At 39.9% G+C, this 12,981-nt stretch overlaps 1 protein-coding gene across 1 annotated transcript in view; it reads right to left on the reverse strand.

Annotated features, from left to right (window-relative positions):
* PPEF2 (protein phosphatase with EF-hand domain 2) overlaps positions 1-12,981 on the reverse strand; it is a 60,077-nt gene that overhangs the window by 41,236 nt on the left and 5,860 nt on the right. The window lies entirely within an intron of this gene.

Consider the following 12,981-nt stretch of genomic DNA (forward strand, 5'->3'; position numbering starts at 1 on the left):
AAAAAAACAAAAAACAAAAACCTTAGATAATAACTCTCAACAGTGAGGCTTGGAGATCTTACCAGTTAATGAACATACTGATATGCTGGGTAAGTGGCATGCCTGGAGAGGGCATGGAAGCTCTGGGCTCAGGACTCCTCCAGACTCTGCCATCCTAAGTATCAGTCTATTTGACTGTTCATTTGTATCCTAATAAAACTGTCACTGTAAATAAAATAAAATAAAGTAAAAAGTAAATTAAAACAAAAAGTAATAAAAAATAAATTACAAAAACAAATAAAATAAATTTAAAAATTATACATATATATGTATGTAATTATACATCTATGTATAATTTTTAATTTATTTTATTTCTATTTTATTATATATTTTATATAATATACTCATATATTATATATTAATGTTTATATTTATTATATATTTATAAATTTTATAAATATTTATATATTATATATTTATAAATAGTATAGATTTATATTTATATTATAATATTTATATATTATATATTTTATATATTATATATATTTTTTATTATATATATAGAGAGAGAGTGAGGGAGAGAGACAGAGAACAGAGAGGGAGATAGGGAGAGTTATCTCTAGGGAATGCTACTGAGAAGAGCGCAATCCATAACTGGGGAAGACAGGTACAGGATTATACTTTGTACTGTTTGATTAATTTTTATAGGAGGTATATGTTACTCGTATACTTAAAATATTTTCAAAATCAACTCTCTCCACCTCCTATGCAACCACTGCAGGCCAAGCCATGTCAATTTTCTAAAAACACTTTTTATTAAAATGTTTTTCAGCATTTTAAAAAATTTATTGTGACAAGAACACTTAATATGAGCTCAACCCTCTTAACAAATTTTTAGGTGTAAAATACAGTATCATTAAGTTACCATAATATAGTATATAGGCACAATGGTGTACATTGGGTCTCTAGAACTTACTCAAATTGCAGAACTTCCCCCTAGCCTTGGCTTCTTTGAGTCTATTTTTTTAATCTATCTATCTATCTATCTATCTATCTAATCTATGTATTTATCATCTAACATCTTTATTTTTTTAATTTAAATCTAAACTAGTTAACATATAATGTAATAATGATTTCAGAAATAGAACTTAGTGATTCGTCACTTACACATAACACCAAGTGCTCATCCCAACAAGTGTCTTCCTTAATGCCCATCACCCATTTAGCACATCACCCATCCAACACCCCGCCAGCAACCCTGTTTGTTCTCTGTATTTAAGTGTCTCTTATGGTTTGTCTCCCTCTCTATTTTTATATTATTTTTGCTTCCCTTCCCCTATGTTCATCTGTTTTGTTTCTTAAATTCCACATGTGAGTGAAATCATGATATTTCTCTTTCTCTGAGTGACTTATTTAGCTTAGCATAATACTCTATTCCATCCATGTTGTTGCAAATGGCAAGATTTCATTCTTTTTGATGGCCAAGTAATATTCCATTGTATATGTATACCACATCTTCTTTATCCATTCATTTGTCGATGGACATTTGGGCTCTTTCCATACCTTAGCTACTGTCAATAGTGCTGCTATAAACATTGGAGTTCATGTGCCCCTTTGAATCAGCATTTTTGTATCCTTTGGATAAATACCCAGTGGTGCAATTGCTGGATTATAGGGTAGTTCTATTTTTAATTGTTTGAGGAACCTCCATATTGTTTTCCAGATGGCTGCACCAGTTTGCATTCCCACCAGCAGTGCAAAAGTGTTCCTCTTTCTCTGCATCCACGCCAACATCTGTCATTGCCTGAGTTGTTAATGTTAGCCATTCTGATAGGTGTGAGGTGGTATCTCACTGCGGTTTTCATTTGTATTTCCCTGATGATGAGTGATGTTGAGCATCTTTTTATGTGTCTGTTAGCCATCTGGATGTCTTCTTTGGAAAAGTGTCTATTCATGTTTTTTGCCCATTTCTTCACTGGATTATTTGGGGATTTTTGGTGTTGAGTTTGCTAAGTTCTTTATAGATTTTGGATACTATCCCTTTATCTGATATGTCATTTGTAAATATCTTCTCCCATTCTGTCATTGCCTTTCAGTTTTGTTGTTTCCTTTACGGTGCGGAAGCTTTTTATCTTGATGAGGTTCCAACAGTTCATCTTTGCTTTTGTTTCCCTTGACTCTGGAGACATGTCAAGTAAGAAGTTGCTGTGACTGAGGTCAAAGAGGTTGTTGCCTGTTTTCTCCTCTAGGAGATTGTTAATTCTTTCAAGGAACCAGCTCCTGGTTTCATTGATCTGTTCTGTTCTGTTTGTTTGTTTGTTGTTTTAAATATCATTGATTTCTGCTCTAATCTTTATTATTTCCCTTCTGCTGGTTTTGGGCTTTATTTGATGTTATTTTTCCAGCTCTTCTAGGTGTAAGGTTAGGTTGTGTATTTAAGGCCTCTCTTCCTTCTTTAGGAAAGCCTGGATTGCTATATACTTCCCTCTTATGACTGCCTTGCTGCATCCCAGAGGTTTTGGGATGTCGTGTTTTCATTTTCATTGCCTTCCATGTACTTTTTAATTTCCTCTTTAATTTCTTGGTTAACCCAATCATTCTTTAGTAGGGTGTTCTTATCTCCAAGTATTCATGGTCTTTCCAAACTTTTTCTTGTGGTTGATTTTGAGTTTCATAGCATTGTGGTCTGAAAATATGCTAAGTATGATCTCAATCTTTTTGTACTTGTTGAGGGCTGATTTGTGACCCAGTATGTGATCTATTCTGGAAAATGTTCCATGTGCACTCAAGAAGAATGTGTATTCTGCTGCTGTAGGATGAAATGTTCTGAATGTATCTGTTAAGTCCATCTGGTCCAGTGTGTCATTCAAAGCCACTGTTTCCTTGCTGATTTTATGCTTAGATATTCTGTCCATTGCTGTTAGTGGGGCATTGAAATCCCCCACTATTGTGGTATTATTATCAATGACTTTCTTTATGTTTGTGATTAGTTGATTTATATATTTGGGCATTTCCACATTGGGGGCATAAATACTTACAATTGTTAGATCTTCTTGGTGGATAGACCCCCTTAATTATGATATAATGCCCTTCTTCATCATTTGTTACAGTATTTATTTTAAAATCTAGTTTGTCTGATATAAATATGGCTGCTCCAGCTTTCTTTTGACAACCATTAACATGATAGATCATTCTCTATTACCTTACTTTCAACCTGCAGGAGTGTTTAGGTCTAAAATGGGTCTCTTGTAAACAGTATATCCGTTCTGATACACTATGTCTTTTGATTGGAGCATTTAGTCCACTGACATTTAGAGTGAGTAATGAAAGATATTAATTTATTGCCATTGTGTGGCCTATAGAGTTGGTGTTGTTCTCTGGCCCTTTCTAGTATTTGTTGCTTTTGGTCTTTTGTTTTGTTTCATTTTCTCTCCACTCAAAGCGTCCCCCTTAAAATTTATTGCAGGGCTGGTTTAATGGTCCCAAACTCCTTTAGTTTTTGTTTGTCTGGGAAACTCTTTATCTCTCCTTCTATTTTGCATGACAGCCTTGCCGGATAAAGAATTCTTGGCTGCATATTTTTCTCATTCAGCACATTGAATATATCCTGCCACTCCTTTCTGGCCTGCCAAGTTTCTGTGGATAGGCCTGCTGTGAATCTGATCTATCTTCCCTTACAGGTTAAGGACTTTTTTTTTCCCTTGATGCTTTCATAATTCTTACCTTGTCTGTGTATTTTGTGAATTTGACTATGATATGCCTTGTTGATGGTTGGTTTTTGTTGAATCTAATGGGAGTTCTCTGTGCTTCTTGGAGTTTGATGTCTGTGTTCTTTCCCAGATTAGGGAAGTTTTCTACTATAATTTGCTCACATAAACCTTCTGCCTCTTTTTCTCTATAAGTATATTTTAGATCTCTTATAGAGGGGCGCATGGGTGGTTCAGTCAGCTGAGCATCCAACTCTTGGTTTTGGCTCAGGTCATGATCTCATGGTTCAAGAGTTCGAGCCCTGCATCGGGCTCTGTGCAGACAGTGTGGAGCCTGCTTGGGACTCTCTCTCTTCCCCTCTCTCTCTCAAAATAAATAAATAAACTTAAGAAAGAAGGGTAACTTTGGGCACCTGAGTGGCTCAGTTGGTTAAGTGTCCAACTCCTGATTTCAGCTCAGATCATGATCTCCCAGTTCATGAGTTTGAGCCCTGCTTCAGGCTCTGCACTGACAGGGGAAAGTCTGCTTGGGATTCTCTGTCTCCCTCTCTCTGCCCCTCCCCTGCTTATGTTGTCTCCTTCTCTGAAAAATAAATAAACTTAAAAATATATATATCTTATAGAGGAGGAAAAACGTTCTTTTCCTACCCTCTTAGGATCCCTGGGTCTGACAATTAAACTGAGAAAGACAAATTAACAGGAGATAACCATATAAATTTGTTCAATATAATTTCACACGACACGGGAGCTTTCATAAGGAAATGAAGACCCAAAGAGATGGATCTGTGCATTTTTATGGGAGGTTTGATGAAGAGTAGGCAGATGTGGCAGAATATGATAATTCCTTCAAATTAAAATATCCAATATGCCAACATGCCATATTTTGGGGTAGTGTGTCCTGAAACCCATCAACCTCAGATAAGTGGGATATACAATATTTGTCATTCTGTGACTAGCTTATTTCACTTAGTGTAATGTCCTTAAGGTTGATCCATCTGTCACAGATGGCAGGATTTCCCTCTTTTTTGAAGGCTGAATAATATTCCATTGTATGTACATATCACATTTTCTTTTTTTTTTTCTTTTTTAATATATGAAATTTACTGTCAAATTGGTTTCCATACAACACCCAGTGCTCATCCCAAAAGGTGCCCTCCTCAATACCCATCACCCACCCTGCCCTCCCTCCCACCCCCCATCAACCCTCAGTTTGTTCTCAGTTTTTAACAGTCTCTTATGCTTTGGCTCTCTCCCACTCTAACCTCTTTTTTTTTTTTTTTCCTTCCCCTCCCCCATGGGTTTCTGTTATGTTTCTCAGGATCCACATAAGAGTGAAACCATATGGTATCTGTCTTTCTCTGTATGGCTTATTTCACTTAGCATCACACTCTCCAGTTCCATCCATGTTGCTACAAAAGGCCATATTTCATTTTTTCTCATTGCCACGTAGTATTCCATTGTGTATATAAACCACAATTTCTTTATCCATTCATCAGTTGATGGACATTTAGGCTCTTTCCATAATTTGGCTATTGTTGAGAGTGCCGCTATAAACATTGGGGTACAGGTGCCCCTATGCATCAGTACTCCTGTATCCCTTGGATAAATTCCTAGCAGTGCTATTGCTGGGTCATAGGGTAGGTCTATTTTTAATTTTCTGAGGAACCTCCACACTGCTTTCCAGAGCGGCTGCACCAATTTGCATTCCCACCAACAGTGCAAGAGGGTTCCTGTTTCTCCACATCCTCTCCAGCATCTATAGTCTCCTGATTTCTTCATTTTGGCCACTCTGACTGGCGTGAGGTGGTATCTGAGTGTGGTTTTGATTTGTATTTCCCTGATAAGGAGCGACGTTGAGCATCTTTTCATGTGCCTGTTGGCCATCCGGATGTCTTCTTTAGAGAAGTGTCTATTCATGTTTTCTGCCCATTTCTTCACTGGGTTATTTGTTTTTCGGGTGTGGAGTTTGATGACCTCTTTATAAATTTTGGATACTAGCCCTTTGTCCGATGTGTCATTTGCAAATATCTTTTCCCATTCCGTTGGTTGCCTTTTAGTTTTGTTGGTTGTTTCCTTTGCTGTGCAGAAGCTTTTTATCTTCATAAGGTCCCAGTAATTCACTTTTGCTTTTAATTCCCTTGCCTTTGGGGATGTGCCGAGTAAGAGATTGCTACGGCTGAGGTCAGAGAGGTCTTTTCCTGCTTTCTCCTCTAAGGTTTTGATGGTTTCCTGTCTCACATTCAGGTCCTTTATCCATTTTGAGTTTATTTTTGTGAATGGTGTGAGAAAGTGGTCTAGTTTCAACCTTCTGCATGTTGCTGTCCAGTTCTCCCAGCACCATTTGTTAAAGAGACTGTCTTTTTTCCATTGGATGTTCTTTCCTGCTTTGTCAAAGATGAGTTGGCCATACGTTTGTGGGTCTAGTTCTGGGGTTTCTATTCTATTCCATTGGTCTATGTGTCTGTTTTTATGCCAATACCATGCTGTCTTGATGATGACAGCTTTGTAGTAGAGGCTAAAGTCTGGGATTGCGATGCCTCCTGCTTTGGTCTTCTTCTTCAAAATTACTTTGGCTATTCGGGGCCTTTTGTGGTTCCATATGAATTTTAGGATTGCTTGTTCTAGTTTCGAGAAGAATGCTGGTGCAATTTTGATTGGGATTGCATTGAATGTGTAGATAGCTTTGGGTAGTATTGACATTTTGACAATATTTATTCTTCCAATCCATGAGCACGGAATGTCTTTCCATTTCTTTATATCTTCTTCAATTACCTGCATAAGCTTTCTATAGTTTTCAGCATACAGATCTTTTACATCTTTGGTTAGATTTATTCCTAGGTATTTTATGCTTCTTGGTGCAATTGTGAATGGGATCAGTTTCTTCATTTGTCTTTCTGTTGCTTCATTGTTAGTGTATAAGAATGCAACTGATTTCTGCACATTGATTTTGTATCCTGCAACTTTGCTGAATTCATGTATCAGTTCTAGCAGACTTTTGGTGGAGTCTATCGGATTTTCCATGTATAATATCATGTCATCTGCAAAAAGCGAAAGCTTGACTTCATCTTTGCCAATTTTGATGGCTTTGATTTCCTTTTGTTGTCTGATTGCTGATGCTAGAACTTCCAGCACTATATTAAACAACAGCGGTGACAGTGGGCATCCCTGTCGTGTTCCTGATCTCAGGGAAAAAGCTCTCAGTTTTTCCCCGTTGAGGATGATGTTAGCTGTGGGCTTTTCATAAATGGCCTTTATGATCTTTAAGTATGTTCCTTCTATCCCGACTTTCTCAAGGGTTTTTATTAAGAAAGGGTGCTGGATTTTGTCAAAGGCCTTTTCTGCATCGATTGACAGGATCATATGGTTCTTCTCTTTTTTTTTTGTTAATGTGATGTATCACGTTGATCGATTTGCGAATGTTGAACCAGCCCTGCATCCCAGGAATGAATCCCACTTGATCATGGTGAATAATTCTTTTTATATGCTGTTGAATTCGATTTGCTAGTATCTTATTAAGAATTTTTGCATCCATATTCATCAGGGATATTGGCCTGTAGTTCTCTTTTTTTACTGGGTCTCTGTCTGGTTTAGGAATCAAAGTAATACTGGCTTCATAGAATGAGTCTGGAAGTTTTCCTTCCCTTTCTATTTCTTGGAATAGCTTGAGAAGGATAGGTATTATCTCTGCTTTAAATGTCTGGTAGAACTCCCCTGGGAAGCCATCTGGTCCTGGACTCTTATTTGTTGGGAGATTTTTGATAACCGATTCAATTTCTTCGCTGGTTATGGGTCTGTTCAAGCTTTCTATTTCCTCCTGATTGAGTTTTGGAAGAGTGTGGGTGTTTAGAAATTTGTCCATTTCTTCCAGGTTGTCCAATTTGCTGGCATATAATTTTTCATAGTATTCCCTGATAATTGTTTGTATCTCTGAGGGATTGGTTGTAATCATTCCATTTTCATTCATGATTTTATCTATTTGGGTCATCTCCCTTTTCTTTTTGAGAAGCCTGGCTAGAGGTTTGTCAATTTTGTTTATTTTTTCAAAAAACCAACTCTTGGTTTCGTTGATCTGCTCTACAGTTTTTTTAGATTCTATATTGTTTATTTCTGCTCTGATCTTTATGATTTCTCTTCTTCTGCTGGGTTTAGGCTGCCTTTGCTGTTCTGCTTCTATTTCCTTTAGGTGTGCTGTTAGATTTTGTATTTGGGATTTTTCTTGTTTCTTGAGATAGGCCTGGATTGCAATGTATTTTCCTCTCAGGACTGCCTTCGCTGCATCCCAAAGCGTTTGGATTGTTGTATTTTCATTTTCGTTTGTTTCCATATATATTTTAATTTCTTCTCTAATTGCCTGGTTGACCCACTCATTCGTTAGTAGGGTGTTCTTTAACCTCCATGCTTTTGGAGGTTTTCCAGACTTTTTCCTGTGGTTGATTTCAAGCTTCATAGCATTGTGGTCTGAAAGTATGCATGGTATAATTTCAATTCTTGTGAACTTATGAAGGGCTGATTTGTGACCCAGTATATGATCTATCTTGGAGAATGTTCCATGTGCACTCGAGAAGAAAGTATATTCTGTTGCTTTGGGATGCAGAGTTCTAAATATATCTGTCAAGTCCATCTGATCCAATGTATCATTCAGGGCCCTTGTTTCTTTATTGACTGTGTGTCTAGATGATCTATCCATTTCTGTAAGTGGGGTGTTAAAGTCCCCTGCAATGACCACATTCTTATCAATAAGGTTGCTTATGTTTATGAGTAATTGTTTTATATATCTGGGGGCTCGGGTATTTGGCGCATAGACATTTATAATAGTTAGCTCTTCCTGGTGGATAGACCCTGTGATTATTATATAATGCCCTTCTTCATCTCTTGTTACAGCCTTTAATTTAAAGTCTAGTTTGTCTGATATAAGTATGGCAACTCCAGCTTTCTTTTGGCTTCCAGGAGCATGATAAATAGTTCTCCATCCCCTCACTCTCAATCTAAAGGTGTCCTCAGATCTAAAATGAGTCTCTTGTAGACAGCAAATAGATGGGTCTTGTTTTTTTATCCATTCTGATACCCTATGTCTTTTAGTTGGCGCATTTAATCCATTTACATTCAGTGTTATTATAGAAAGATACGGGTTTAGAGTCATTGTGATGTCTGTATGTTTTATGCTTGTAGTGATGTCTCTGGTACTTTGTCTCACAGGATCCCCCTTAGGATCTCTTGTAGGGCTGGTTTCGTGGTGACAAATTCCTTCAGTTTTTGTTTGTTTGGGAAGACCTTTATCTCTCCTTCTATTCTAAATGACAGACTTGCTGGATAAAGGATTCTCGGCTGCATATTTTTTCTGTTTAGCACACTGTAGATATCGTGCCAAGCCTTTCTGGCCTGCCAAGTTTCAAAGGAGAGATCAGTCACGAGTCTTATAGGTCTCCCTTTATATGTGAGGGCACGTTTATCCCTTGCTGCTTTCAGAATTTTCTCTTTATCCTTGTATTTTGCCAGTTTCACTATGATATGTCGTGCAGAAGATCGATTCAAGTTACGTCTGAAGGGAGTTCTCTGTGCCTCTTGGATTTCAATGCCTTTTTCCTTCCCCAGTTCAGGGACGTTCTCAGCTATAATTTGTTCAAGTACCCCTTCAGCACCTTTCCCTCTCTCTTCCTCCTCTGGGATACCAATTATGCATATATTATTTTTTTTTAGTGTATCACTTAGTTCTCTAATTTTCCCCTCATACTCCTGGATTTTTTTATCTTTCTTTCTTTCAGCTTCCTCTTTCTCCATAACTTTATCTTCTAGTTCACCTATTCTCTCCTCTGCCTCTTCAAGCCGAGCCATCGTGGATTCCATTTTGTTTTGCATTTCGTTTAAAGCGTTTTTCAACTCCTCGTGACTGTTCCTTAGTCCCTCGATCTTTGTGGCAAGAGATTCTCTGCTGTCCTGTATACTGTTTTCAAGCCCAGCGATTAATTTTATGACTATTATTCTAAATTCACTTTCTGTTATATTATTTAAATCCTTTTTGATCAGTTCATTAGCTGTTGTTATTTCCTGGAGATTCTTCTGAGGGGAATTCTTCCGTTTGGTCATTTTGGAGAGTCCCTGGCGTGGTGAGGACCTGCAGTGCACTTCCCCTGTGCTGTGGTGTATAACTGGAGTTAGTGGGCGGGGCCGCAGTCCGACCCGATGTCTGCCCCCAGCCCACTGCTGGGGCCACAGTCAGACTGGTGTGTGCCTTCTCTTCCCCTCTCCTAGGGGCGGGATTCACTGTGGGGTGGCGTGTCCCGTCTGGGCTACTTGCACACTGCCAGGCTTGTGTTGCTGGGGATCTGGCGTATTAGCTGGGGTGGGTAGGCAAGGTGCACGGGGGCGGGAGGGGCAGGCTTAGCTCGCTTCTCCTTAGGTGATCCACTTCAGGAGGAGCCCTGTGGCAGCGGGAGGGAGTCAGATCCGCTGCCGGAGGTTTGGCTCCGCAGAAGCACAGAGTTGGGTGTTTGCGCAGAGCGAGCAAGTTCCCTGGCAGGAACCGGTTCCCTTTGGGATTCTGGCTGGGGGATGGGCGGGTGAGATGGCGCTGGCGCCTTTGTTCCCCGCCAAGCTGAGCTCTGCCGTCCGGGGGCTCAGCAGCTCTCCCTCCCTTTGTCCTCCAGCCTTCCCGCTTTCCGAGCAGAGCTGTTAACTTATGACCTCCCAGACGCTAAGTCGCGCTTGCTGTCGGAACACACTCCGTCCGGCCCCTCCGCTTTTGCCAGCCAGACTCGGGGGCTCTGCTTGGCCGGCGAGCCGCCCCTCCGCCCCGGCTCCCTCCCGCCAGTCCGTGGAGCGCGCACCGCCTCGCCGCCCTTCCTACCCTCTTCCGTAGGCCTCTAGTCTGCGCTTGACTCCGGAGACTCCCTTCTGCTAATCCTCTGGCGGTTTTCTGGGTTCTTTAGGCAGGTGTAGGTGGAATCTAAGTGATCGGCCGGACGCGCTGTGAGCCCCGCGTCCTCCTACGCCACCATCTTCCGGAACCTCCAATCCACATTTTCTTTATCCATTCATCTGTCCATGAACATTAAGGTTGTTTCCACATCTTGCAATCCATCTTAATTTCTTAACTGTTCTAATAAAATGTCAAGCTAACTTATTTTCACCTTTCCATTATCAGCCTCCATCAATGCACTTTCCATAACTACACAGAATGAACTTAAAAAAAAAAACTGCTCATCAACTCTTTGATTTCTAGATTCTTTGGAGGGATAAATATCCTGAAAAAACATTCCCACTACAAAACTAAAAATGATAAACAAGCATCTTTCTTAAATGCTGAATACTTAGGTGAGCTAGCAAGTAAGGAGGTAAAATCAGAGGGGATAAAGGGCATATCTAGAGAATGGGAAATAATGAGGAAAATTGCAGGGGGAAAGCAGGCACATTAGTCATGGTGGCCCTCAGGACAGTTTCTGGTCCCAGGAACTTAGAACCTCAGGTTCTTTGACAATTGCCTTGGAAGGTGGGGGATAAAGAACACGGACTTGGGGGCACCTGGGTGGCTCAGTCGGTTGAGCATCCGACTTCAGCTCAGGTCATGATCTCGCGGTCCGTGAGTTCGAGCCCCATGTCAGGCTCTGTGCTGACCGCTCAGAGCCTGGAGCCTGTTTCAGATTCTGCGTCTCCCTCTCTCTCTGACCCTCCCCCGTTCATGCTCTGTCTCTCTCTGTCTCAAAAATAAATAAACGTTAAAAAAAAAATTAAAAAAAAAAAAGAACACGGACTTGGATACACACAAGGTACAGTTAGAGTATCAACCTGCACAGGGGCCAGGCTCTCCTGTGTGAATGTGTAACCACAGGCCTGTCTTCATACAATATAAATTGAGCCTTCAGTTTATACTGAGTGTTCTAAGAAACCACATGTTGAGAAATTAGCACATCCTCTGTGGGTGGTGCACCATCAACCCCGGCCTTCAGTATTTCCAGAGGAACACAATCCAAAACTAGAGAACACCACAAAAACTTCCATGAGAGAGAGTCAGTGAAAACAAACAGTGAAGCTGGACATCTGAGGACTTGATGATGGAATTGAGAAGCAGAATATAAAATAAGTATGGATTAAGAAGTTTTTAAAAAAAAGACCAAAGCAAAGAACAGATACTACTATCCAATAAAGATCCGAGCAGGTTTAAAAAAGTAGCAAATAGCCCATCTAAAATACAAGTATTATCCTTAAGGGGCACCTGGCTAGCTCAGTCAGTAAAGCATGAGACTCTTGATCTCGGGGTTGTGAGTTTGAGCCCCACGCTGGGCCTAGAGATTACTAAAAAATAAAATATTTTTAAAGTAAATATATTATCCTTGATATTAAAAGCAACAGATCCACTAAAAAATATTTCTGATTTTACAGAAAAAAATAAAGACATTACCTGGACTATGTCATCAAGAGAGAAATCTGCCACCTCACTCTTCTTCCTTCCCCCCCCACCCCCCACCAAAATACCAGAGGGATGAGACAGAGGGTAGAAGCCATGATAATACACACACTTGGGACTTAAGGAGAGGAGAGAAGATGCAAAACAATGTAGGAGAGCAACAGAGAGCTGGTAACTGAGCACTTTCCAAAACTGAATAAATTTGAAATTTGAAGAGCATAACAAATCCCAAGTAGGCAAAATAAGAAGAAATCTATATCTAGACACGTTGTAGTGAAACCACACGGCACAAGGAACACAGGTCTTAACACGAACCAGACATTTGGATTACTTAAAACACTTTAATGCTGAAAAGTCCTCTCTGCCTCCATGTTGCCTGGTTAACATTAGGGTATTCGTCAAATTTCCATCCAAAGATCAGAGTCTACAGTTGAGAAAACAAGAACAGAAGTGACTGAGTAGAAATTTGTAGTCTCAATCACAACTTGACATGTCTGGCAAGAAAACTACCCTTGATGTTTGGTTTTAAAAAGGGCACTGGATGATGGAAATTTAACAACAGTGATGCAACTCTGGCCAAGAAGATACATAAATATTGTGTGCTGCTAACGAGGTGGGCAGTATGGTGATGCAGCGGTGACCCAAGCCTGGCTAACACTTCCCTGCAGCCATTCCATTTTCCTTCGTTCCTGCTGGAACACTAAACAGGAACATCCAATTGATTCATTGTTCATGCATGTTAACCTTTTCTGACTTCATCCTCAGAGAAGTTTCTTTCTTATACATACGAAAAAAAAAAAAGTCAAATTCTACAACACAGCTACGCACCCCTCTCAGTCCTCGCGCTTAAATAACATCTCCCAGAGCTGCTTCCTCAGGACAGCTGTCCAGAAC

Source organism: Panthera uncia, chromosome B1 (genome assembly GCF_023721935.1).
Source record: "Panthera uncia isolate 11264 chromosome B1, Puncia_PCG_1.0, whole genome shotgun sequence".
NCBI classification, from domain to species: Eukaryota; Metazoa; Chordata; class Mammalia; order Carnivora; family Felidae; genus Panthera; species Panthera uncia.